At 44.8% G+C, this 26,473-nt stretch overlaps 1 protein-coding gene across 1 annotated transcript in view; it reads left to right on the top strand.

The window, feature by feature from the left end:
* Positions 1 to 26,473, top strand: part of ADGRA3 (adhesion G protein-coupled receptor A3) — a 399,594-nt gene that overhangs the window by 5,685 nt on the left and 367,436 nt on the right. The gene's annotated exons all lie outside the window — the stretch shown is intronic.

Consider the following 26,473-nt stretch of genomic DNA (forward strand, 5'->3'; position numbering starts at 1 on the left):
GTAGAAATGGGTATGAAAGCAATAATGGATCCTGGAAAGATATATACATTTTTGAAAAGTAGACAAAGTTCTGAATTCAACAAGGGGTCATTTGTTTAGATCCTTCAAGGTTTCTTTATAGAAACTAACCGTTAAATTATATGAAAAATTGAAAATTAGTTGGAAAAAAAACAGCCTTTTGTATCAACGTTTTCACCTGTAACTTCTTCTAATTATGACAGCTCTTTGAAAGCAATATACCGTTACATCCGCGGGACCTTACTGGTTGTGGGGATTAATAGGACTTGTAGGTTCACCAAGAACCCGACGAACCCAGAGCCAAAAACTAAGCAGCGTCTTGCAATGGTTTTTTATTATGTAGCGTGTATATAACATTTATTCTGGAAAAATGTATACATGGAAAATATTGGTATGAAAGACACCTATGTATTTCTGAAATGGGAACAAAATATAGAGTTTAGAAACAGTAGATATTTGCACATTTACGAAATTGGGAACACTCATACTAGCATGAGAATTATCGTCATTTTTCAAAATGACTTTTTTTTACACATTGGCTTTCATTTGGAAGGCAGAAATGCATTGAAAGTCAATATGTAATAACAGTTGCTTTACAAATCTGAATTACCCCAAGTCTCCCGATTTAAAATGGTACCTCACTTGTGTGGGTAGGCATAGTGCCCACAACAGGAAACGGCTCAAAACACAACGTGAACACACCATGTTTTTTAACCCTAGCTCTGCTGGCACCTAGGTAAACCTAGCAAACCTATACATTTTTGAAAACTAGACACCCAGGGGAATACAGGATGGTGTGACTTGACTGGCTCTCACCAGGTTCTGTTACCCAGAATTCCTTGCAAACCTGAAAAAATGTCCCAAAAAAACACATTTTCCTCACGTTTCTGTGGTGGAAAGTTTTGGAGTCTGCGTGGATCCACAAATTTCCACCCACACTGCGTTTCCCAATGTCATCCGAGAAAAATGATAGCTCACTTGCGTGGGTAAGCCTAGTTCCCGCGACATGAAACGGCGCAAAACGCAACGTGAACACCACAATTTTGCAGTGAAAAAAGACCTTTTTTTGGCAAAGTGCCTAGCTGTAGTTTTTTTAACCCTAGCTCTGCCGGCACCTAGGGAAACCTAGCATACCTATACATTTTTGAAAACTAGACACCCGGGGGATTCCAGGGAGGTACGTTTCCTTACCCAGAATCCCCTGCAAACCTCAAATTTAGCTGAAAAAATGACCTTTTTCACACATTTTTATGTGGGATAGTTGTGGCATCACCAGGCTGACACAAATTTCCTGGGGGCAGAAAGATCAAATACACGGGCCGATCTGCCCCCAGGGAGGTCAGAATACACTTTTTTTTTTTAAATGAGGCCCCTGGAAGCGACCCTTCCCCCAACGGGTCGCATCCATTTTTTATTTTTATTTTTTAAATCCCTGGATCTACTGTGCTTTTCTCCCCCCCACCCCCTTCCCCCCCCCCCCCCCCGGTCACACATGCCAAAAAACCAAGGCAAACAGTCAAAAGTCTTTAAAAAATGTGCCCCCTAAGGAAGCGACCCTTGCCCAAGGGGTCACTTCCTTTACATGATTAAGGAACTCCCTGGTGTCTAGTGGGATATTCTGCCCCCCTGGGGGCAGAAAGGCCAAATACATGGGCTGATCTGCACACAAAAAATGAGGCTCCCTGGAAGCGACCCTTCCCCAAGAGGTCGCTTCCATTTTTATTTAAAAAAGATCCCTGGCTCTAGTGGGCTTCTCTCCCCCCCCCCCCCCCCCCGGGGTCAGAAACGCCAAAAAACCAAGGCAAACAGTCCCCAGGGGGGGCAGAAAAGTCTTAAAAAATATATGCCCCCTAAGGAAGCGACCCTTGCCCAAGGGGGTCGCTTTCTTTACCCAATTAAAGTACTCCCTGGTGTCTAGTGAAAGGCCAAATACACGGGCCGATCTGCCCCCAGGGCGGTAGAATACACTTTAAAAAAAAATGAGGGGCCTGGAAGCGACCCTTTCCCAAGGGGTCGCTTCAGTTTATCTTTAACAAAGATCCCTGGCTCTAGTGGGATTTTCTGCCCCCCCCTGGGGCCAGAAACGCCATAAAATCAAGGCGATCTAACACCCGGGGGTGCAGAAAAGTCGTTAATTTATTTGCCCCCTCTAGGAAGCGACCCTTGCCCATGGGCTCGCTTCCTTTTCCTGGAAAAATTATCCCTGGTGCCTAGTGGGGGCATTCCTGCAGCACAATCGCTTTCCTCTCCCCCGATGCCACAATACATTAAAAAATCCCCACCGGAGCACACCAACTTACCTGCTCCTGCTGGACGTGCTGGAAACGGCGTGCGCTGACGTCATGGGATTGCGTGGGGGGGTTGGTGGTGGCAGCGGAAACTCTTCTGCCGCCATCCTCCTTTGTGGGGGCTAGATGGGCTGCCCATGGGGGAGCGCCAGCGCTTCCCCCATGGGTGGGTGCCATGACGGAGCGGTTCCGTCATGAGCACGGTTCCGTCATGAGCACAGCCCAACCGATGCTCATGACGGAACCGCTCCGTCATGAGCATCGAAGGGGTTAAAGGAACTTATCGAAGTAGGGTGAGATATCTTGCTGTTATATGTGGGTGGGACAGTACTGGCGGTTTGATAGGTAGAGTTATTTAGGTGAATTGTTGCCCCAAAACATGCCCATAGAAATGCATTAAATGCTACAAGTATAATGCGAGCATCGGAATGCAGGAAAAGAGTGTACAGGGCCAGACAGGTGAACCAAAAGCAGCACTGGCAAACATGCTTATCAGCCCGACCCCTTCGTCTCCTCGCACAGTCGCTCTCCTTCCATTCATTCTCTCTTCTACTTTTTGATCTCTTTATCTCTACTCCCTGTCTTGCTCTCTCTCTTGAAGCCTCCACGTGCCTACTGCAAATACCATCGGAGGGCTGGGAAAAGTGACAGAGCACCAGGAGCGCCCCTTGGGTTTTAAAACCGGCCTCTACGGACTTCAACCCACGGGCGAAATACACTGTGGAATAGAATGCCTGTCCAGGCCTTAAGGTGTATTGAGTTTTGGCGGAAGCAGTGTTTGGGTAATCATACACACCTGAAAGCTGTGAAAAGGGTAGTGTTTCTGCAGGTCACGTCAGAATGAGCTTGACCGACAGGGCTTCTTTTCGACTCTCTGTTCATGTGAATGATTTGGTGACCTACTAACACTAAATTGATTAGATTTTTTTTTTAAACCTGTTTTTATTGCAGCATTATAAACAAAACATCCATTAGGGCAACCGGCACCCGCGTATAATCTCAAATCGCACCCCTCGTTATAGCAATGCATACAGCCATTGAGCCCACATCCCGGGGGCCGGGCGGCGTGTTAAGACAGTGATTCATATTATCATAACGATCTCCTCATAGCGAAGCCCGGACCATGTCCTATAATAGCCTCTGCATTTATTCCTATCAGATTCTCTCCCCAAAGCCAAATACCGCATGCCTGAAGCACCCCCTCGACGCGGCTGATACTAGTATTGTCCTTGTCCGCAGCCTCCGTCCCCATCTGCGCCCACCCCTGTGAGCAGTGCCTAAGGCCTGCCACTCATCACCTTCTAGGTGCCCAAGGAGAGCTGCCCATGCGCCCCGTTCCCCGGTGGTCAGCAATCAGGGGTCCTTCCTGCCGGCCCTCGTCGTAACACTACAACCATACCCCAGTAACTCCCCCCCCCACCCACCCCACCCCCCAACTGCTGCTGGTTTGGGCCCTACCAGTGTTTCCTAACACTAATGCGTGCCAGTTAAATTGATTAGATGACCACATTTTCTCTGAACCAAGTGTCCTTCACCTAACTAGTGGTATTCCCACGAAGTTCGTGTGTATCCAACACGTACTTTTGAGCTGAGTGAGCGTGTGAATGATGCTTTCTTTTGATAGCAGCGTGTTTCCAGTGAAAAGGAGGCGTTTCTAGAGTGTTGTTGTGTACTGGATTGCGCTCTATCTCTTGTACATTGAAGCTGTTTCTTGGGTGGGAAGGATGACTAAGACTGGTTCCTGGTACTGTCTGTTGAGTCTGAAGCGGAGAATGTTCTGAGAGTTTCCTGATTCTTTCGGTTTAGTTTCGAATGTGCTTCTGATGAATGAACTATAAATGGTCCCTATTGGTGTAGATGACGGAGAAACGGCAGAACGGTTATTGGTTATCATACAAAGTCTGCTTGGCATACAGCTCTCTCGAGATCATGGTAAGAACCATCAAAAGGTGGCTTATATGTATATGTTATTTGAGCCTTTCTGGTTACACCCATCATGAATTCACAGCTTCCGATAAAATTGTTGACCTAAATAAGCCCTTCGTTGGCTGCTTTGCCTCAGTCTAGAGAATAAATGAGTGTACTTTACTTTCTTGGGGAGGGGTTCTTTATCACAAAACTGGGACGTGGGAAAAGCTCTGAAACTTAACCTAAGCTTAAAGACCCCGGCAGGTTTTAGAAAACAGTCTGTCTCTCAAAATACAAGCATGGGATCTCCTGCAACCAGATCTCTATTACACACATTCTTTTTTAGCTGTGGATATTGCCAGACGGATTTGTGCTGAGGCAATTTTTTTTTTTTTTTAAGTAATCCAAAGTAGTAGGAAAGTAGACTCTGCAGTTAACAAATCCAAGATTAGTAACTCATTCTAAGAAATAAATCTAGAATTGTTTAACCCTGTCACAATGTGAAAACATGAATCAGAGAGCCCCATGTCTCTTGCCCAGTATGTCTGAACGATAACCTGTTGCTGGATTATATTAAGAGACGTTTCAGTGGGAGATCTGACTTTAGTCCTCAACAAAACATTTTATTTCAACATCTGTATCTAATTGCAAATATTAGGGCTAAAAACTTTTTTTAACTTTAAGCCAGATAAATATGAACTTGACTGCTAATGGAAATTATTAGATGGAGACCTGGTTTTCATTGTCTAACACATCTGAGATGATCTGGCTGTGACTGCTAAGGCACTTTGGACTCCTCACGAACTTGCATAATAGTTGAGTTAAGAACTGCATGCCTAGATTGTTGTGGACAGACATTTTGTATTAAATATACTAATTAACCAAACGTCCGTTCACTATAATTTCACTCTGAGATTACTCCAGTTTTAACCAATTTTTTCCAACACCATTTTTGGGCCGGTCTGAAAGATGATTGAACGCCATAATGAAGGTTCAGTAAAAACTGCATCCTTGGATAAAGCCAGAACCGGAGGTTCTTTAGCATTCGCCTTGCACGCTGTTAAATGTGTTCTTAATTAATTGAGTTATCCTAGTTTTAAATAGTATTTCCTACATGTTGTTGCATTATCATTATTTCACCTTTTTGGAATTAAATAGGGTGGAGAAAAGAGTAATAACCTATTCTCCTTACATGGTACCTCCCTTTAATTGTCATTCATCTGTTAACCAACGAAGACCACAACCCCACAGCCTGTTGAAGCTAGGTATTTATGGAACTCCGGCAAAGTATGTATTCTGAAATGAATGCTTCAACCAGTGCACGTGATAATTATCAATATTTACAGCATTTGACATTTTATACCCATCACTTCTACTAACAATGCACAATTATAAGTTGTATCTGAATGGGATAGCTTGGCAAATCCGTCTGTTTCTATAGTGGCATATTATCACATAATTGGCAGAAGATAGCTATGTAACTAAATATTACTTGCCGAGACATGCACAGAATTTGTTTTAAATCGCTGTCAAAGAAAGTGCCTCGTGTGTGTTTTCATATAGGATGAATGCAAAATCATACCTTGCTTGGTGGAATTTAGTGAAATTGTTTTGTTCAGTTATGCCTCTGTTGCCTTCCATTTTCTGTAAAAAAAAATCTTCTATTTATGTGTAGAAGTGATGTGATTGCTTTTTGCAAAATAAATTAAACCAACTCTGGTGCTGTAAAAAAAAAAGTGCAAACAGTAAACTTACTGCTCTTTTGCTCCACATACATTGTTTTTGCAGGGGTTTTACCATCACCTTTTAGTTTTAACAAATTCGCACATTTCATGACATTTGTGGTGTTTGTTTCCAGAAGTAAATTTCAGATGTCAGATAGATCCAGATATGCTGACATTTTCTTTCCATTAAACTTTTTTCTCGAATTTATACATTATTCATTTGCCACACTCTTGGAGGTAGAATGCCTTGTAGAGTTCAAAAAAGATTATTTTAGAAACTATGCAAAAGATTTTCGAAGCATGCATTTTAGACCTCGTCTACAGCACATGCACAGTCTGTTGTGAGAATTGTTGCGTTGTGGGTTTACCAAAAATGTACAGGGTCTTTGAGCCCGCCCATTGCTTACTGTTGACTTGTCAGTATTGTGTTTGTCCCTCCTGTGGAGCATTGCCTCTTTACCATCACTTTTCATTAGCTAGCCTGTGTGCTGCCACAGTTTGCTTTTCAAGTACTATTTCTTTCTTTTTGGTTAAGTGCTTTATAAGAGTGCATGTTTTTTCTAGCGGTCTTCCTTGTGTACGTCTTTCCTCCTGGACTCCCTTTTGCTTTCTGTTGTCTATGTTCTTCTTCCCAGAACCTTCCATGTTGCGCTCGCCCTCATATACTCACCCCTTTTCCCAATGCTTTCTCACCCACGTCCATCTCCCTTAACCCCGCACACTCCAGATTTTCTATCTGTTCTCCTACCCACCCCTAACTCGTATTTTTTTGCCACATCCTGGACTAACGCCACCTCCGCCCCCGACATCGCCTCCGCCATGCCCGGCGGATACAAGATCCAGAGAAAGGACCGCCTCCACCGTGCAGGAGGAGGACTCGCCATCGCACACATGAGCTCTCTCCACTTCCAGCACGAGCCCCCCTGTCCAACACAAAGCACCTCCACTTCCATATCCAGACAAGCCCCAGAACCACGCTGCGTGGGACCTTCACCTACAGACCCCCCCTGGGCCTCACACTTTTTCCGCCATCGCCGACCTCGTACCCCACGCCAATGCCTCCACGGACTACATTCTCATTGGGGACCTGAACTTCCACCTCGACAACCACAGCGACCCCGACTCCACCACCCTCCTGGACAACCTTGCCAACCTCGGATTAAAGCAACTCGTCACCACCCTCACCCACAAAGCTGGACACATCCTGGACCCTATTTTCGCAGGAGGGACAAACATCCACTTCAGCCACACCTTGCAGCCCCTCTGGACAGACCACCACTGTGTACACTTCACCTTTAACACTAGCACCACGCCCAAGCGCACCCAGTGCCCGACACGAAGGAACTGGAACCAGGTCATAGAGAAACACCTCCCTCTTCCACGACCCCCCTCCGCCAATACTGATGCCAACTCTGCAGCCAATGAACTACACTGCTGGATCACCAGCTGCGCAGACAAGCTCACACCCCTCTTCCACTCCATCAGACAACGCTCCCTGAAGGCCGCCTGGTTCACCACAGACCTCCAAGAAGCCAGGCGCCCCTGCAGACGCCTCGAGAAACTCTGGAGAAACAGGAAAACCACCGAAGACCAGAACACCTACAGGAACGCCATGACTGAATACCACCAGCGCATAAGAGCCACCAAGAGGACCTTTATCCGGAAAAAAATCCATACCAACGCCAGTACTGCAAAGGAACTCTTCAAAGTTATACAGCAGCTCACCAAATCCCCAGCAAAGCCACGGACGTCACACCATCCCAGGACCTCTGCAACAAGCTCAGCACCTACTTCCACCTGAATATCAAGACACTCTACGACAACTTCAGCAAACCGACTCCAGACACCACCCTCCTCTCCGCCATCGACAACCAGCCCATCATCACCACCTGGAAACTGGCTACCGCCGAAGATACCGCCACGGCAATGAAGAACACCCACTCAGGAGCCCCCACAGACCCCTGCCCGCCACACATCTACCACAGAGCCGCCGCTGCCGCCATAGCACCTGAACTATTCTGCACCATTAAAACCTCCTTCAAATCTGGCATCTTCCCCGATGACTGGAAGCAGGCAGAGGTCAAGCCCCTCCTCAAGTAACACTCCGCTGACCCAAAGTGCCTGAAAACTACCGGCCCATCTCTCTTCTTCCCTACGCAGCCAAAGTCACTGAGAGATTCGTCAACGCCCAGCTGACCACCTTCATCGAAGAGAACGCCATCCTCGACTCCTCCCAGTCTGGATTCCACAGCAACCACAGCACTGAGACCACCCTCCATGCCGCCACCGATGACATCCGCGTGCTACTCGACCATGGCCACATCGCGGCCCTCCTCCTACTAGACCTCTCCACAGCCTTCAACACCGTCTCCCACCGCACTCTTGCTGCCAGACTCCACGACGCCGGCATACGGGGAATCGCCCTCGACTGGATCCGCTCCTTTCTCGCCGGCAGAACCCAAAGGATCAGACTCCCACCCTTCCTCTCTAAACCCACAGAGATTAACTGCGGCGTACCCCAAGGATCCTCACTCAGCCCCACGCTCTTCAACATCTACATGGCCCCCCTCACTGCCATCGTTAGACAGGATGGGCTCAGCATAGTATCCTACGCCGACGAAACTCGGCTCATCTTCTCCCTCACGAACCCCGAAAACACCAGACTCAGTTTCCAGAAAGGAATGAAAGACGTCGCGGCCTGGTTGAGCAACAGCTGCCTAAAGCTCAACTCCGAGAAGACAGTGGACCTCGTCCTTGGACCCTCCTCCACCGCCTGTGACAACACCTGGTGGCCCTCCTCCCTCAGAAACCCGACCACGTCCCAAACCTCGTCATCCTTCTAGACTCCTCCCTCACCATGACCCGCCAGTTCAATGCTGTCGCCTCCCACCTGCTTCAACTCCCTCCGCAAGACTTTCAAGTGGATCCCTTCCGAATGCAGAAAGACCGTCACCCTCGCACTCATAACCAACAGACTGGACTATGGTAACGTCCTCTATGCCGGAGTCAACAAATCCCTGCTACAGAAGCTCCAAACCATCCAAAACACTGCAGTCAGACTCGTCCTCGGAACTCCATGACATGAGTACATGACCCAGCACCTACGAGACCTCTACTGGTTCCGCTCCCCATCGAGAAGAGAGTAATCTTCAAGCTACTTACCCATGCCTACAAATCCCTCCACAACATCGGACCTAAATACCTAAACGAAAGAGCCTCCTTCCACGTACCTAAAAGGAACCTCTGCTCTGCCGACCTCGCCCTGGCAGAGACCCCACATATCCGCAGTTCCAGAGCAGGTGGAAGAGCCTAGTCCTACGTTGCAGCAAAGGCCTGGAACCAGCTCCCAGTCAACATCAGACACTCCCTCACTCTGCACACCTTCAGGAAGAACCTCAAGACGTGGCTCTTCGACTCATCCGGCCCCCCCACCCCCCCTCCCTGCGCCTTGAGACCCCCTTACGGGTGAGTAGCACGCTTTTAAACCCCCTGATTGATTGATTGAAAACAAGCAGTGTTGTGAGGGTGACACTTTTGGGTGTGTGAGGACTATTGCTTCTGATCAGTCGGATCCCACCGGTCCTGTTAATCCGCTTTTTCCAGCTGACCGCTTTTACCCTCCTCTCTACTTCCCTGTCGAGGAACAGCACACCTCTGTGGTTTCTAATACATTTAAATAGCATGTGTGCTGGACCTGATAAAAAGTTCCTGTTCCTCCCTTCTTTTCCTAGTTTTAGATATGAAATTGATAGAAATGGGCTATCCTATAGAAAAGTGAGTTGGACACTTAAACAGGCATTGTATTGTCCTAGGCGAACATTTCTGACACCAAAACTAAAAGAGGACCAGAATGATAACATAGTAATGCTGAGCACTTTCAACCCTATGAGTAATGATATATTTTTAAAAAATCCTAAAAATATATTTATACTTATTGGGTGATAATGGAAAATTTGAGCCCGATTCACAAAGAGCGAAGTCTCTGCCACAACTGCGGAGACTGCAGCTGTAAGATGCTACTCCTAAAATTCCCTTGTGAATTGGAAAAAAATCGTAAACATTCACTTAAGTGTACGTTTACAATTGGGAATCAGACCCAACGTTTGAAGGGATTATTATAGTTCATCACCCTTAGTACTGATATGATTCATTCACAATAAAAACTTCAAAGAGACCTTTAGCAGGATTCAGGTTATTTAGAATGCTTACAACAATCTTGGGTGTTAACATTATTTTAAAGTCGCTTTGCAAATAATTATAGCCTTCTTTGAGCAACGCGCCGCCTGCACTATAATCGCTTATTGTACAGCACTTTATTGCTTGATGATACAAATATATTTATCCTAAGAAGGAAGGTGTGGCTCGGGCAATACATTTTGTACTGAGCAAATTATTGTTGTGCTCGTGTCATAATTTAGTGTTGATTGATTCCTTTACCAGAGACGGCTCCGAATGGTAATACTGAAAAGGAGTCCTGTGTGACCTGTACCATATATGTTGGAGAAGAAACTAGGCATTGCAAGAGATTAGAAGGTGCTGAAAAGTCATTGCATGTTTGTGAGTGGCATTTTGGGTAATCCAAATTTTCCTCTCATCTATCTTTCCTTCAGAGTCCTCCTACCAAACCACCACACTCTCCTAATTGTGCCCGCAAGTGTAAATTAAATCTGCTAGACATTCGTATTCAGTCACTTGCTTTTCAGCACCATTTCCACAGCTGATTTTTTTTTTTCTTCGTTTCATGGAGGAGTGAAGAAAAGTCAAGCTTGAAATCTTTACAAATTGGTCTTTTGTATATATTAAAAAAAAAATGCCGCATGTTCCTAACTCCATAGTTCAGGACACTTTTTCAATTCTGAGTCCGATTACGTAAATCGTGGGCGTCCCAAATGTAGCTTACAGCGAGTACTTGTAAAATAGAAAATGTAAGAATTAATGAAGTTGAATGCTGTTTGTCATACAAACTGACGATGTAAAGTTTTTACTGGTGCCCCAACCGTGATCCTCTTTAATCTTTGTACCTTTTGCACAGAAGATTGTAGTGAGAGAAGTTGAATGAAGGTGATGAACGGCCAACTCATTCAGAAATTCCTGGAGTAGCCCCATGTGACATTTCTGGTCCTTTTTATGGCTTTGTATTTAAGCACTTTACAAATCTATCAAAGTTCCATGCTTTGGTGGCAGGGTGTGAGGTTAGGATATATTTTTGTCTTGACTGGATTCTACATTTGATTGTGACAAGTAAGAACTTAAACACTAATACCGTGATCCATGGTCATAATTCCTTTTAAGATCTGCCTGCGGTGGTGGTGGCAGTTCTTATTTGTTTTACCACACATTATTGGCAACAGGGGGGTATCTTTAAGTGTGGCGGGGAGACATCGGGGCATTGCTAATTTTGCTGCACAAAAAGGACGGCATGCTGTTGACTTTGTTATACATTGTTAGCTGTGTTGAGTGGCGTGGACAAAATGTTAGCTTGAATCCTGTTGGAAATATATATATGTAGAGTGGGCTTTGGTGGCTAATGTTTTACCCTGGGTGAAAAATGTGATTCTGAAAGGATTTATCGACCAGGCACAGTAAAAGGCACATGTAGTGATTTTACCTGGCGAAGCATAGAAAGTGACAAAGTCGATATACTACTGCCTTCAGCACTGTTGATAGATTTTTTTGTATCCCTGTAGCAGAAAGAATTTCAGATGAGTGTAGCCTAGAAGTTGACTGTCATCATCAGCATTCGAAGGCATAGTAACACGTGTGTGAGGTGGCTAATTGGTCTCCCAATGGATTGGTAGAAGTTGTTGATGTGGGTGTGTGGAGGGGGTATGTGACAGATTTTTGTAATGGTACTGCTCTCACCTCTTCTTTGCCTTTTCTATTTACATGATGATTTGAGAAAGACAAGATTTGAAGTGAGCTCTGAAGATTTTGCCTGATAGTACGGGTGTAATGCAGCTTTGCCTTTTTGAACAATACTTACGTATAGGATTTTGGAAAAGCATAAAAGCAAGGGAATTTGTTCTTGAATGGTCACAAACTACAGGTAGTTAAAGCCATTGATACCTAGCCATCCAAATTGATAGCGCCGGGACACTCCTCGGAGTAGCCGTGCGCTTAATAAATACCCTATAACATAACGCAAATAAAAGGTGTGATTTTAGCTAATGAATTGGTGGCAGACTTAATGTCAAGTATGACACCTACTATTAGAATCCACTAGTGAAGATGTAATCGTCAAATTTGGTACCTGTGATAACCTATGAATCATCTGCTTGATTAGCTTAGCTTACTAAATCCAATGATGCTCTGGAATTTTCAGCACTAAAAAGTAGTTTTCATTTGTGTATTTCTGAGCTGGTGAAGGGTCTTCACAAAGATTTGGATTTGATCTCAAACTGAGTCAGAGTTGATGTTAACCTGGGATTTTCTCTTGAATCTGATATTATATTGGGTATTCAGTACCATTGGGGTATTAAAACTACACATCCTTAATATATGATTAACTAGTTTACCAACATTATCAGGAAAAGGAGATGTATATGAGATATACTGCCTGCTGTTGGTTAAGTTTCTTGATTGGGAGGCTTAATGTTATAATAGAACATTTCTAATCCTTAAGTTAGTATATTTTATATAGTGGAGCACATGCAAATGAAAGATGGCATGGCTTCCAGACTGTATGTGACCTCCATGGGATAGTGTGTAATGTGGGCTCCGCCCTATTTTAATCTCTCTAGATTTATAGTTTTTTTTTTTAGAGTACCTGGTTTATGGACTTCAGCAGTGTGGGAGTCTCACTACCTGATTCTCCCTCTCTATAGGGTCCCTTATAATAGATTGAGACTGCTATCAGCCAGTGTGTGCTTTTTTAGCACACACTTGGCATGAATGGGCTAAGTGTGTGAGGCTAACATCTGGTATCCTGTCAGACAGAACTCTTCCTGGATTGATACTAACCTGGGCCGTGCCTTACAGTATGATTAGGCATTCATAGTGCAAGTATGTATATCTGTGGTGCTTCACTGAAGTATGTAGTTGCTTTACCTAATCATTATTATGGGCAAAATCTATACCAAACTACTGTTTTGCCGTAGTTTGGCCTAGGGACTAGTGTGATTCATCGATCTGATTTGTAAATTAGGATTCCAAATGAGGATCTAAGATTAATCTCCACATATCTGCACTCCTCCTGGCACTTCAACATTTATCATATTTTTCTGACTTTGGTCCTAATTACAGCAGGTAGGGTTGTAGCAGTGATGTGTTGTCCTAGGTTTTTGTCCATGTTCCTATTTTCTAGAACTTTCCACCCCCACTTAAAAACCGCTACACATGGAAGAGACTTATGAAAACAGTCTAGTCCTTGGGGAAGCAACGCCACATGAATGCCTAGCTGGAAGAGAAAAGAACCCTGATTTCTAAAGAGAGGCCTTTTGGACTTCAGCTGGCACCCAATGATTAGGATTTTGTTCTCCAGAGCCGCTGACACTAGGTCCCCAAACACCATTTGTGCGACAGTAGAGGCGTTCACATGCTGTGGGGATACCTGAATCTCCTATGGACTGGTCTTGTTGGTGTGCGTCCTCCAGAAGGATGAGGTCCCTGATTTCTGCTGACACACAAAAATGATAGTAGGATCAAAGGACAACATACCAAGCACTTCAAGTAATATTGTAATGAAAAGAAATAATATGTCCTAGTAGCTATATAGATTATAATCCATACATTTGGTCTGATAAACCCCCACAGTTTGCAATTAGTCATGCTGATCAGTTCACTGACACACTTTACTACTTTTTTACACTACAGGTAGCATGGTGAACTACTTTCTTAATTAAGCTTACATGGAAAATACATGACGCAGAGCATTGTTCATAAAGACAGTTTTTCGACAACTTGGGATGGGAGGGTGGTAATATTTTGCTACGGCTACTGCACTTATTGTCATAATTAATTACAGGTTTCATTGATTCATGCTGTAAATTGATAACCAATAAATAGTTTCAGAAACGCATTGGCAAAGCCAGCGGGTCTGGCCAAATAGACCTTTTGGTTTTGTCAATGGTATTCAGCCATGCTGCATAGCTGTCCTGCTTGACTGTTTTTTTTGTTGCTTTGCTGCAGCCGCTGCATAATTATGTAAACACACGCCAACATGCCTACGTGTTAAAAAATTAGTAGTTTTTCTACAACTTGGGGAGAGAGGGGTTTCTAATATTTTACTAAGGCTAGTGCACAAATTGGCATAATTAACAGTTTCATTGCTCATGTTGTAAATTGATAACCAAGAAATAGCTTTAGCAACAAGCATTGGCAAATTTTTGCCGTGATGCAGCCACTGCATCATTTAGTAGACACTCGCAAACATGCATACGTGTTACAACATGAGATTGTTAGATTTAAAAAAAAAAAATTTGACGCACACACCACGTCATTTTGAAGACGCATGCCAAGAAGCCTGTGTGCATCTACAAAATGAGGACTTAACATTTTTTTTTAAAAAAAACAAAAAAAATAGCAATCCCAGATGGCTTGGTACATAAAAATGAAAAGTAGCCCCAAAAGGTGTTTTTTTGTTTCAGAATTTGAGCTAAAGTGCTTTTCAGAACAAAAACAGGCGAGCAAGTTAGGGCAGGGAAAGAGCAAGGGATGAAGCAACATGGGTGGTGGGTGGGGGGAGAAGGGCATTGGCAAGATTAAAACGTGGAGTGCTGGGTGCGTGCAAAGGAGGATACTATGAGATAACAGCACAGGGCACTGGATGGGGGAGAGAAGGGCTTGAGAGAGCGCTTAATGCAGAGCATTGGTTGGTGGAGGGAGGCCAACATTGAGTGCTGGGGGGGAGAGGTGCACATGAAGGTGGCAGCTAGAAAACATATTCGTTTTCTTATAATGCTTTATGAAAAGTAAGAAATTGTAGCAAGGAAGTGAATACCAATAGAAGCATAGAAAGCTGCCACTCTGAGAGGTTGTTAAGAAGTTATGCTGTATAGGAGGGACCTGAAGAAGGTGGAAGGGCTAAAATAAATAAAGCCATTAAATGGAATTCAAGCAAATAAGAGTGATAAAATAAAAAAACAATGGAAAGCAATGGCCCGAATTGCTTAACAGGCAGTTATCAACTTGTCTCCAATTAGTCTTTAATAATAATAATAATAATACAGAATTTTGTATAGCGCGAACAGCTACCTCACGAGGAGGTGTCCCGGCGCTGAGAGAACAAGTGTATCAGACCATGGAGGCTGGAGAGGGTAGCATTTAGCGAGACTGGGTAAACAGCCAGGTTTTCAGCAGGTGTTTAAAACAGGCTTCAGATGGGGCCTGTTGGAGGGTGATGGGTAGTGAGTTCCATAGATTGGCCACATTGGCCGAGAAGGTTCGTCCTCCCAGCCGGGCTCTTTTTACTCTAGGGGCTGTCAGACGCACATGGTTGTTGGATCTGAGCGAACGAGATTGGGAATACCTTGGAAGTCGAACTTTCAGGTAATTTGGGCAGTTTCCATATAAGGATCTGAAGGCCAGAGTGAGTGCTTTGAATTTTATTCTACTAGCAACTGGTAACCAGTGAAGGGAGAGGAGGTACGGAGAGACTGAGTGCTTGAACGGAATCCTCATTAAAAGTCTCGCAGCCGCATTTTGAACCAGTTGTAGTTGCTGTATAAGGTACTTTGGTAGGCCCAAATACAGACCGTTGGCGTAATCCAGCCTGGATGTGACTGTGGCGTGGACTACGATTTTTCGGCAGCTGACTGGTAGAAGTCGAAGAATCTTACGTAGATTCCTCAACTTGCTCATACAGCAGCCAGCAACTTGCTGTATGTGTGAAACAAAGGACAACTTATCATCCCACCGCACACCTAGATTTCTTGCAGAATGGCTAGGCGAGGGAGCTATACCCATCTCTGCCGGCCACCATAAATCAGATGGTGGGGGGGGGGTCTCTGCCAAAGAAGATCACCTCAGTTTTACTAGTGTTGAGTTTTAATTTGTTGGTGTTCATCCAGCAGGCTACGTCTTGTAGGCACCCCTTAAAATTTGAGAAGGATGCCTCTGACACTTCTGAGTATGGGAACACCAATTGGGTATCGTCGGCGTATGAGATTGCCTTGATCCCCCAATTGGCGATCAGCGTAAAGAGTGGAGCCAGGTAGACATTAAATAAAAGTGGGCTCAAAGCCGAGCCCTGTGGGACGCCACAGTTCAGTGCTTTAGGTGTAGAAAAGACGTCCCTTAATGCCACCTTCTGAGTTCTTTGAGTCAGATAGGACTGTAACCACTTCAGTGCCTGACCCTGGATGCCTATCTCCGCTAGTCGAGACAGTAGTATAGCGTGGTCGACCGTGTCAAAGGCGGCCGACAGATCCAGGAGCACCAGCATCGCTGAGTCTCCCGAGTCCATCGACCACCTTACTGACTCTGCCACCTCAATTAAAGCTGTTTCGGTGCTAAAACCAGGTCGGAAGCCTGATTGCGTCTCATGTAGAGTTTTGTTGTATTCAATGAATTGATTTAATTGCCGCTGGATAACTTTTTCAAGCATTTTGCCTGGTGCTGCAAGGAGGGAGATTGGACGGAGATTATTGAGATCCTTAGGGTCCCCATTAGATTTTTTCTTTAGGGGGAGAAGAGTGGCATGTTTCCAAATATCCGGGAACACCCCCGATGAGATGGACAAATTCCAAATGCGTTGAATAGCGGGGGCCACAAAATCAGCTATGCGGCTCCAGAGTTTAGGAGGGCAAGGGTCGTCTGGCGAGCCCGATTTGCAACGACTTAGTTCCTGCTTGACTGTATTTAGGTCTATTGAATCAAATTGTGTCAGGGTAGCATAGTTCGGTGTTAAGCCCGCTAAATCGGATTTAACCGTGGTCTTCACTGGCCCAAAAGACTCATATACTTTCTTGATTTTAGAGTCAAAAAAGTCCGAAATGCTGTTGCAGAACGAGATTGATGGGGAAACTTCCCTCTCAATTAGTCTTTCACAACCAGACAGCTGTGCTGTCTGGCAGACTTCGACCTAAATAGGAAGAGGTAGGGCAGAGTCCCAAAAGGATGTTACATTGTCCGAATTGTCATGTCACACAAGCTGATGGTAGTAGCAGGGCCCTTAGAATTATGCAATTCTGCTGCCTTGGTATTCGCATAGTCATGGGTTTGCCGCATTTGCCACATAATTTATCACCTGTGGCCTAATTTGCAGATTAAAAAATATATATATATTTTGTTTCTAGCGCGGATGGATCAAGTTACTAAAAATGTGGCAATGGTTGTTGCTGTGCAGCGGAAGGCACTTAACAAAAGTTGACTGTTCACCTTTAAATTGCATATTGCTGTATTTGGGTGTTAAACTAGTACTAAGAATGTGAACCATTTGTCCAGACTGTTAATGTGTAAAAATTACAAAATAATGTACTGATACAATCACAATATGTGCAGCAGCATAATTAGCATTTTTTGCCGCATAATTTATTTGATTGCCTTCTTGTCACCAAATTTCAGTGGCCCTGGGTAGTAGTAATACATCTTTTAATTTTTAACTGCGAAACTAGCCATTGAAATACAATCTAAAAAAAAGTCTGAAATCCTGCTGCTTCAATAAAGAAATTGCAAAGAGCAGTAATCATTACTATGGAACCTCGAACCATATCGTTGGGTGGGGGAGAAAAGCAGGAAGAGAAAATAATGGGGGGATATTGTAGCGTGAGCAGAGGTACAGTTAGAAATGAAGAAAAAATTGGGAAATGGGAAAGGATGGCATGGCTGAGGCAATAGAGTGGCAAAATGAGTTACAGGAGGTTGCGAAATGGGATCAAGAAATAAGACTAACTAGCATTGGCATAGCCAATAGGTCTCACCTTTGGGACCTTCTAAGTGTTTAGCCATGCAACAGTTGCATAACTAAACAGTTATAAGGTCCCAAAAGCGAGACCTATTGGCTATGCCAATGCTTGTTTTAACTGCTGCAATCTATTGAAGCCTCACGGAGAACATCAAAGCGGCCGTGCGGCCGTGAAAGTGATCGCGATCAAACATCAAAGCAAAAGTGAAAGTAATAGTGGTAAAGCGCGATGCGCGCGCCCTCGCACATGCACTGTAGGTCTAGGCTGGCCTGGTTGCACTTTTTGGAGCCCTCACAAAATGTCTCGCCAGACCAGCGCATGCGCTGGGTCAGGCGAGACCTAAAAAGTAGGAAGTGTGAGGGGAAATTTAAATGGGGGACAAAGAGAAAAGGGATACAATAGGAAGGTAGGCACGTTGAGGGAGAGAGATGAGAAAATATGAAAAAAGGGTTTCCCAAGGAAATGATGGAAAAGAAGGGGGAGAAGGAGTAGAGGTAGACTATTGAGAGAGATAGTCAATAATAACGAGTGCAAGAGGAAGGAATAACAATAGTTGAAAATAGTGAGAAGAGATAAAAAAGAAAAATGGTGAAAGACACAAGCAGTGAAGGGAGGGCATATGGTGGAGAGAATAATAGGAAAGGAATGAAAAGGGACAGAAAAAGGCCGGAGGAGGAGGAATGAATAGAAGGAAGTGTGGGAGCAGGAAAGAGGGAGTGTAAAAGGAAGGACAGGGGCTTCCTTTTTTAAGTCCCTGGAGGTGGTGCTATAACCTGGGATTGTGACAGAACTTTTCCAGCTGAGCAAGTGAGCGACATATTACCGGGAGTGGGAGCCAGGGTTTCTGTGCACGCTGTTCCGGGGTACTGCAGTGCCGCATAGGAGAGTTTATAGGGAAGGCAGAGACGCTGACAAGGGCGCAGTGCTGCTGAGGAAAGGAATGTAGGCTGCTGTAGAGACAAGCTGAGGAGAGGGTTGTGGTTCTGCTGACTGCAGTAACAATGCTGTTGATGAGGGGGGCACCATGCTTTTGAGAGGAGGGGTGCAGTGCTCAGGGGTGTGGAATTTAATCAAATATCTACTTGTCCATGGGGCAGGTTGCTTCATAAATCTACTTGTCCTGTAACAAAATCCACTTGTACCTTTGGTGCCAAGTAGTGCGGCGACAAATTATGGCAGCAATCTCATTATACAAGAGCTCTGATATAGCCTCTCTGATTATGCCAGTGCTCATACCATAGTAGTGTTTTAATACTTGCAATCCCCTTATGTTGCCACTTTTCCGCAGATCTACATATTGGGACTGAAGGTAGTGGTAAGCAATAGTTCTGGGGTTGGAGTGCCCCTATGAGTCTGAGCAAACCTTCTAACATGCATGTTTTAAGAGTTTTAACAACTCCTCTCAAATCTTTTCCCATACTGGCAAATGTTGTAAATTTACTTCTGACAATGGCAGACGTTAACCTTCTTCCAGAGTTGGGGAAAAAAGTGGTTGGAGGGAAAGTGAACTTGCAAACACTCAGATTTTCGAATGAGCAAATCTACACATGCAAATTTGCTCATACTAAAATGCAGTACACAAATATTTTCTAGGAGTACTATTTCTTGTCCTACTGTAAATTAATGGGAATTCACGAAAGCTGTATAGCTGCACCTAATGCAAGGACATATACCATGGGTGCAGTTTTGAGACTTTCTTTAATAATTGGGCCCCAAATTTCGTCTGGCCTTGACCATGACTTTTTGTGTTTATTAAAATTAAGTTTCTCTCTTTGTATCAGCTGGCTTCACTGTGAGGGACCGCATTCTGCTCTTTTACAAGGAGCATATCGGCACACAAAGTAGTTCTGTTCAGTGCCAGTAGCTACTGTGGCAGTGTGTGCTTTTTGAGACCAAAACTATTTTTGCTTTTGCCAATGTTTGTTATAATGGTGAGGGCCCGGCAGCTCCCACACTAATAAGGTTTTGCAGAAACCATGCCAAAACAATTCACACGTTGACAAAACTGAAAAGATGACCACCAATTTCAGACCTACTGGCTTTACCAAGACTTATTTATTTTTGTTTCCATATTCTTATTGAAACTGGTTACACGGATTTTCCATTGTGCATATTTTTGGGAAAAACTAGTGTGCATCAACACATGTTAATAAATGATGCTGCAAAGAAATGGTACCTGAAATTTTACATAAGTTTAGCGAAATGCTTTTTCCTGCTTTCATTTTTTTATGAACATTTTAATTTGAAAGCAAATAATCATCAATCTTGCGTTCAATCTTTTACGCAAATATGTGCATCAGTTCAGAGAGCATTCTGGGAGCATTATACTTAGCCTAATATTGTTAAACTTTGAAAACGTGTACACATTTTTTGTCAGTAGTGCAGTCAAAGCTTACAACATTTACTTAAAGCGCTCACCCTGAATGACCTGTGCAGCAAGGGTCACTCAGCAATGAGGGTGTTGCGTTAGGGCTGCCGTGGAGCTCTGCAATAGATACAGGTGTTGCCTTTGGGCTGTAGATGCAGCTGTGCAACAATAGGGAGTCTCAGTGATTTTGAAAAGTTCAGTAAGGCTGTGGCTAAAACTAGTTTATAGAAATATTAGTAATAATACTGGAGCTTGTAAAGCGCTCTGCTATTTCGGAATGAAGTGTAGCAGCGCTGTTATCCACGATCCCCTGTACTACATGTGAGAAGTTGGCCTGATATATGCTGTCCACTAGTTATAGTCCAAACAACCCCTTATTGGTTTTAGGTTAAAGACAACCTTTATTGAAAGCTATCCTAGTGGTAGCTATGGAGAGCAGCCTTCAGGCTAAGTCTTGAAGGAATGTAAAGCAGCTTCCTTTACCAATCTATAATCTCTTGAGTTACTAAATGAAAGATATCCACACCAGGTGTATATATATATATATATATATATATATATATATATGTGTATTTATTGCTAAACACACCCTCCTAGTCTCTTTATGAGACTAGAGGTCAAAACACATAAGTTACACTTCAATAATCACAGTAAAATAGCACAAATACACGTCAGGCCTTAGGGGCGAGCCAAACCATATACTAAAATAGTGGTATAAGAACCACGACTTAACTAGACAAAAGGCCTAGAGCCTGTAGAATCGCTGGGACCCCAAGGAACCACCCACGGTAGTGACACAGGGGACCCACTGGGGCCGTGTGCAGTGTGTGAACACAGCCGCGAGCTCCCGTTAGCTTCTATGGGGAAAGTCGCGGTTAGATTTTTAAAGATTAGGGACACTTAGAAATGAGTCGGGACCAAACCCTTTTGGACTTGGGAAGTTCTAGGGCTAGCACCCACGGAAGCACCGGAGTACTCGTGTTACCTCACCCAGGGAAGCTGGGTGCATAGGTGTCTTTTGGTGTCGGGTTGCGTTGTCTATTTCAATGGGAGCTGGCGAAGAAGTGCTGCTGCCGTGAAGATGCGAAGTGTCCGAAGAGATCCAAGCCTGGATCAAAGCTGAGGGGACAGAGTCTGGGTCTCTTGCCAGTGAACAGGTTTGTCGGGTGATTTCAGGTGAAAGAGATGAAGCTTGACTCTTCAGCCACGAGGACCAGGAGGCGTTGAGGACAACCAGGAGCTGGATTCGAGCTGTCCCACGAAGGATGTCGAGTGCTGCAGCGTCGGTGCCCAGATTGGACACAACAAGCCTTGACAACAGCAACCAACGCAGAAACGAGAATGATGCTTCGGTGCAGACCAGCAAGGTCTGTGGTGCTCACCACTTGGTTGGGAGTCAGGGCACGTCGGGAGAAACCAGGAAAGCCCTAGGAAATGCAAAGTTACCCCCTCAGGGACCCACCAGTCAACGGACCAGGGATCGCGAAAGGACCTCGAGACGAAACACAAAATGGCGGCCCACGGGTCACTCTGAATGACCAGGCCGACAATCTTCGATGGATTCAGTGTCGAGGTGGGGGCTACAAGTCAGCCCAAGCATGACTTCAAGAGACGTCGAGAAGTCCGTGCACTTGCAGAAATGCACGGTGACCAGGAGATCCGGTTCCACGCTACTCACGAGGGCTGCGGGTCTCAGCTTTGCTGGGGACTCGGATCGGCCTCTGAGATCTCTGGAAATCCTCTTGCTGGGCTGCATATACTTCAGAGTCCGGCAGGGGGGCTTCGATGATACAGACCGGCAAATTGCTTTGTTGGTGCCTGCCAAGCAGGGGAGTCTCTCCCTGACCCCAAGGGAGATTTCTTCAGTCCTCTGGTCTTGAGCAGAGCGTCGAAGGTCCAGGATTCAGCGTCAGAGTTTCGTCCAGGGTAGTCTAAAGTCCTAAGGAGAGGGGTCCCATACTTATACTAAGGTAGGGGGTTGGACATACTCTGGGGACCCACCTAGGGGAGGGTTTGGAAAGAGGGGTGGCTACACCCATTTTCTTTGTCCAGTTTCGCGCCGTAGCAGGGACTGGAAGCCCCTGAACCGGTTTGAGCTGGACTATGCACAGGGACACCAAAAGTGCCCCCATTGCAGGAATTCAAAGCACTCAGAGATTGCTCCCACCCTGCCCCAATACACATAAGCCTGTCTGGGAGGTTACACCTCCCTGTGACAGGAACCCTATTGTCCAGGCCTCCCCTTCCGGAGTTTCGGTCAGCAGCAGGAGGCCAGACCCGTGTCTGTGGCTGCAGCATCCATTTTGTGATGCCAGGGCTCTATTAAGTTTCTACCGGGTATAGCAGTGCTGTCATGTCTCTCCCTCTAGAAGGGTGGGCTCATACTCCCACACCAGTTACTGGTGTGGGGGTATGATTCCAAGGTGTTTGACACCAAACACAACATGTTTCCGTTCAGCCAGAAGTTAGCATTTACTGTTTGGTTATAATGCACTTAAGAGTATATGGTCAGGCTGCACTACAAACCGCATCAGAGAAGGGTCTCCGAACGCTGCAGAGGGGATGTGCTCATGCAGGGGCATCCTCTCACATAAGAACCAAGCACTCTGCCTTCAGGATTGATAAGGCCTGCCATAGGAGTGACTTATAGGTTTATATGTGTGTGTGTGTGTATATATATATATATATATATATATATATATATATAGTGATATAGGTAACCTACATCACAGTAAGGGGTGCATGCACCACCTTACCCAGGCTGCAGTAGCTGTCCTGTGGTGTCATTTTGGGTGGCTTTCCAGGGGAGGCATAATACATGCTTCAGCCCCTGGTAGGCCTCTAGGGTACCTATGCCCTGGGTACATAGTATACCATATACTACGGACTTAAAAGGGCACCTCAGATCCAATCTGAACTGTACCTAAAGTACATGGAATCATGTTAGAGAGAAAGCAGCTAGGCTGGGGCCCTGATTAGCAGGGTCCCAGCCAGACTAAAGTCGAAAAACAGTGAAACACCAGCAAAAAGTGGGGGTAAACATGTGAAGCAGATCCTACTCTCCTACACTACACACTCGCAGAAAGTAACATAGCAATTCTGTCTGAACAACTATGTTTAAAAAAAAATTCTATTAAGGGTTCAGAAGGGGCCTGTCGGACAGGAAAAGGCAGTGAATTCCACAATTACGAAGCCAGAAATTTTAAAGAGCTGCCACCAAGGGATACTCTTCTCACTTTCGGGATACAGCCACCGGGGTTCTGAGATTCCTCAGAGGAGTATAGGGTTGAATGAAAGTCTGTATGTACCAAGGGCCTCTATTTGGCATAACTTTATAGCCGTAATACAACGCCTTAAACGGATTCTCTTCTTTACAGGAAGCCAGTGAAACTTATCAAGTGAAGATCAATTGGAGATGCATTTCGGGAGACGAGCCACTGCGTTATGCACTCATTGGAGTTGCATCATGCGAGACTGTAACACCCCAAGCTACAACACGTTATAGTAGTCCAGTCTTGAGGTAATTAAGACCTGGACCACAGCTTTCCTTGCAGTTTCTGGGAGTAAATCCAGGATCTTTTTCAGGGTCTTTAGGATTCTGAAGCATTTCCCAGCCAACGCTGTGATTTGGCTGTCAAAGGATTGCTTCTGATCAAACCAAATGCCCAGGTTTTTAACCTTAGGCTTCAGGGCTTGGGAAAGGGCCATGAGTTTCAGGCCACCAAGAGGTCGATCAGATAGTTGGTTGTTTGCCCAAGACCTCAGTCTTCTCTGCATTCAAATTTAAACAGTTTTGCTCCCTCCACCTGGCAACATCCTCCAGACACGGCCGTAGTGAAGTAGCCGTGGTTGCAGCATCCTGGGAGAGGGTGATGGTCAGCTGAGCATCATCAGCATGGGTGATTACTGTGAACCCATGACTTTCAATGATCATAGCCGGGGGAAGCATGTATATATTAAATGAGGTTGGACTCAGGAAGGAGCCCTGAGGTACTCACTGCTGCAGGTTAAATACATTAGAGTGGTTTGGTTTTGACACACCTGTGCGCCCCTGTAGAAGGCCATATGACCACAGATGCCCAATGAGCAGATTGCGTGATACGGTGTTGAACGCCTCACTGAGATCTTGAACCAAGAGAGCGGTCATATCTGCTGCATTGTAGATCTGGAGAATGGACTCCAAGGCTAACAGCAGGGCCGACTCTGGGCTAAAGGACTGGCGAAATTCCGAATGTGTCCTATGAAGTCTTGATAAATTAAGAAATATGTTGGTTACTATGCTTCTCAGTGACTTTAGGCAACAGTGGCAACAATGATACAGGTCGGTAGTTTTCCGAATTAATAGGATCCAACAGTTGCTTTTTAGGCCGAGGAAGTACCATTGCATGCTTCCACTTCTTCGGGACCTGGCCCACTGCCAGAGAACTATTAAGTAGCTCATGGATCAAAAGCAACACAACTTCCACTCCTCATTCCAAGATAGAGGGCAAAACTGGATCAAACTGGGAACCTGACTTGACAGACATAAGCAAAGCAGACATCTCCTCACATTCAATAGTTTAAAATGTTGCAGCACTGAGCTATCTTTCGTAGGTTCAAACCATGAATTCAGACATGCAAATTTTCTAGACTCCACTGGAAAAGAATCCTAGTTCTTTGCCACCTTGTCTGAAAGAAACTGAGTGAGAGTTTTACAACCCTCCTAGGAAGATACAGTGGATTCTGAGACTCGGGAGAAAGAAGCAGGAGACTTTGCAATAGCAAATACTGCTTGTGAGCAATTCTGCGCAGAGAGAATTTTATAACTAGTAATCCCAATGAACATACTTGATGTGCCCATGATACTGTTTGAGCGCAGCCAAATTGTTTATTTTGCTGTCTGGATCCCATGCCCTTCACCAAAGGCGTTCAAGGCGCTTACAATTATTTTTCAGCCCTAAGAGTTCATCATTGAACCATTCAGCAGATGGTTTCTGTCTTTGAAAAGACTGGTGGGGCAAAGGATATTTTTAATCTAGGAGGTTCCATTTTCTAGTTGGAGATTATTTCCTTCAAATCATCCAGCCAAGTTAGGCCAGCTATCATTAAGTGGAATGTGAATCATGCTGCAATATGACTGTGGATAGTTCTGTTCAAAGTTGTTGGTAATGCACAAAGGCTGTGGAAGGAATTGTGAAGCAGGATGGCATTTGGGTCACACATTATATAGCTGTGACAGCTGCTGTGTGACAGTTGTGTTAGCCTGATATGTGGATAGTACTAAAGCTACTGATGCTACTGTGTAACAGGAGCGTTATCAGCCTTGTATGTGGGTAGCACTGGCTGCAGATGCTGCTGTGCAATGGGTGTGACCAGCCTAGTATGTGGGTAGGCTGTTAGGGCAGAGGGTGCTGCTATGTAACAGATGTCTGATCAGCCTGGTATGTAGATAGCATCAGGAGCTGTGGATGCTGCTGCTGTGTAACCGCGATTACCACATACTAGGCTGATTACGCACCTAACAGAAAACCCCCATCTGGCGGCTTCTGATGCAGCCCCAATGCGGAATGAGTGTGTACCAAAATTGGCTGGATTCTTACCAATTTTCTTTACCGATTTCCGCATTATTGATAGCACTTGTGAGGCCTTAAGTGGAGAACCATCCAGGTGCCGAAAAACAAACATTGAAGTTGCACCTCCAACCTGTAAAAAATCTAACCATGCTTGTGAAGGGCATAAAGGACCACCTATAGCTTGTAAAATTACTTTTGAACCTTTGCCTGTTTGGTCAGTTTTGGAATGTTCAAGAAAAATTTCAACATTTAAATGCAGCCAGGATATGTTTTGTGTCTTTATGTCATCATTAATAGCAGTTCCTAGCAATTCAGAAATCCTAAAGGCACCGTAAACCGCCAAATCATGCACGATTTGAACAAATGCAATTCTAAAACGGAAAAACAAATCTCATGAAGATTCATTATTATCTTATACAAAAGTTTTAGAGATATTGGCTCCCTTTTGTATAGCCCTCTCTTTTTTGTCTTAGCCCATCCCTGCAGTATTCTCCTATCCATTTCCCCTGCGGATGGCTCATATCCCCAGAAGAATTTTCCGTAGAATGAAATTCCCGCTGGCTTACCAGCTATTGTAGTAGCAGAGACGTTCTTGTCGACATTCAACATAATGAACTTGACTATATCCTCTCTACGCTGCTGTAACCCCACGCTATCATAAAATCTGTACATTGCACCTTAAGAATTCCAGCCAAGCTCTTCTGTACGCCATTTTGGTACTTTTTGCTAAAGAGTTTTCGACGAGCTGATGAATATTCATATCGCCAAACCC

The sequence above is a fragment of the Triturus cristatus genome, chromosome 2_2, assembly GCF_964204655.1.
Source record: "Triturus cristatus chromosome 2_2, aTriCri1.1, whole genome shotgun sequence".
NCBI classification, from domain to species: domain Eukaryota; kingdom Metazoa; phylum Chordata; class Amphibia; order Caudata; family Salamandridae; genus Triturus; species Triturus cristatus.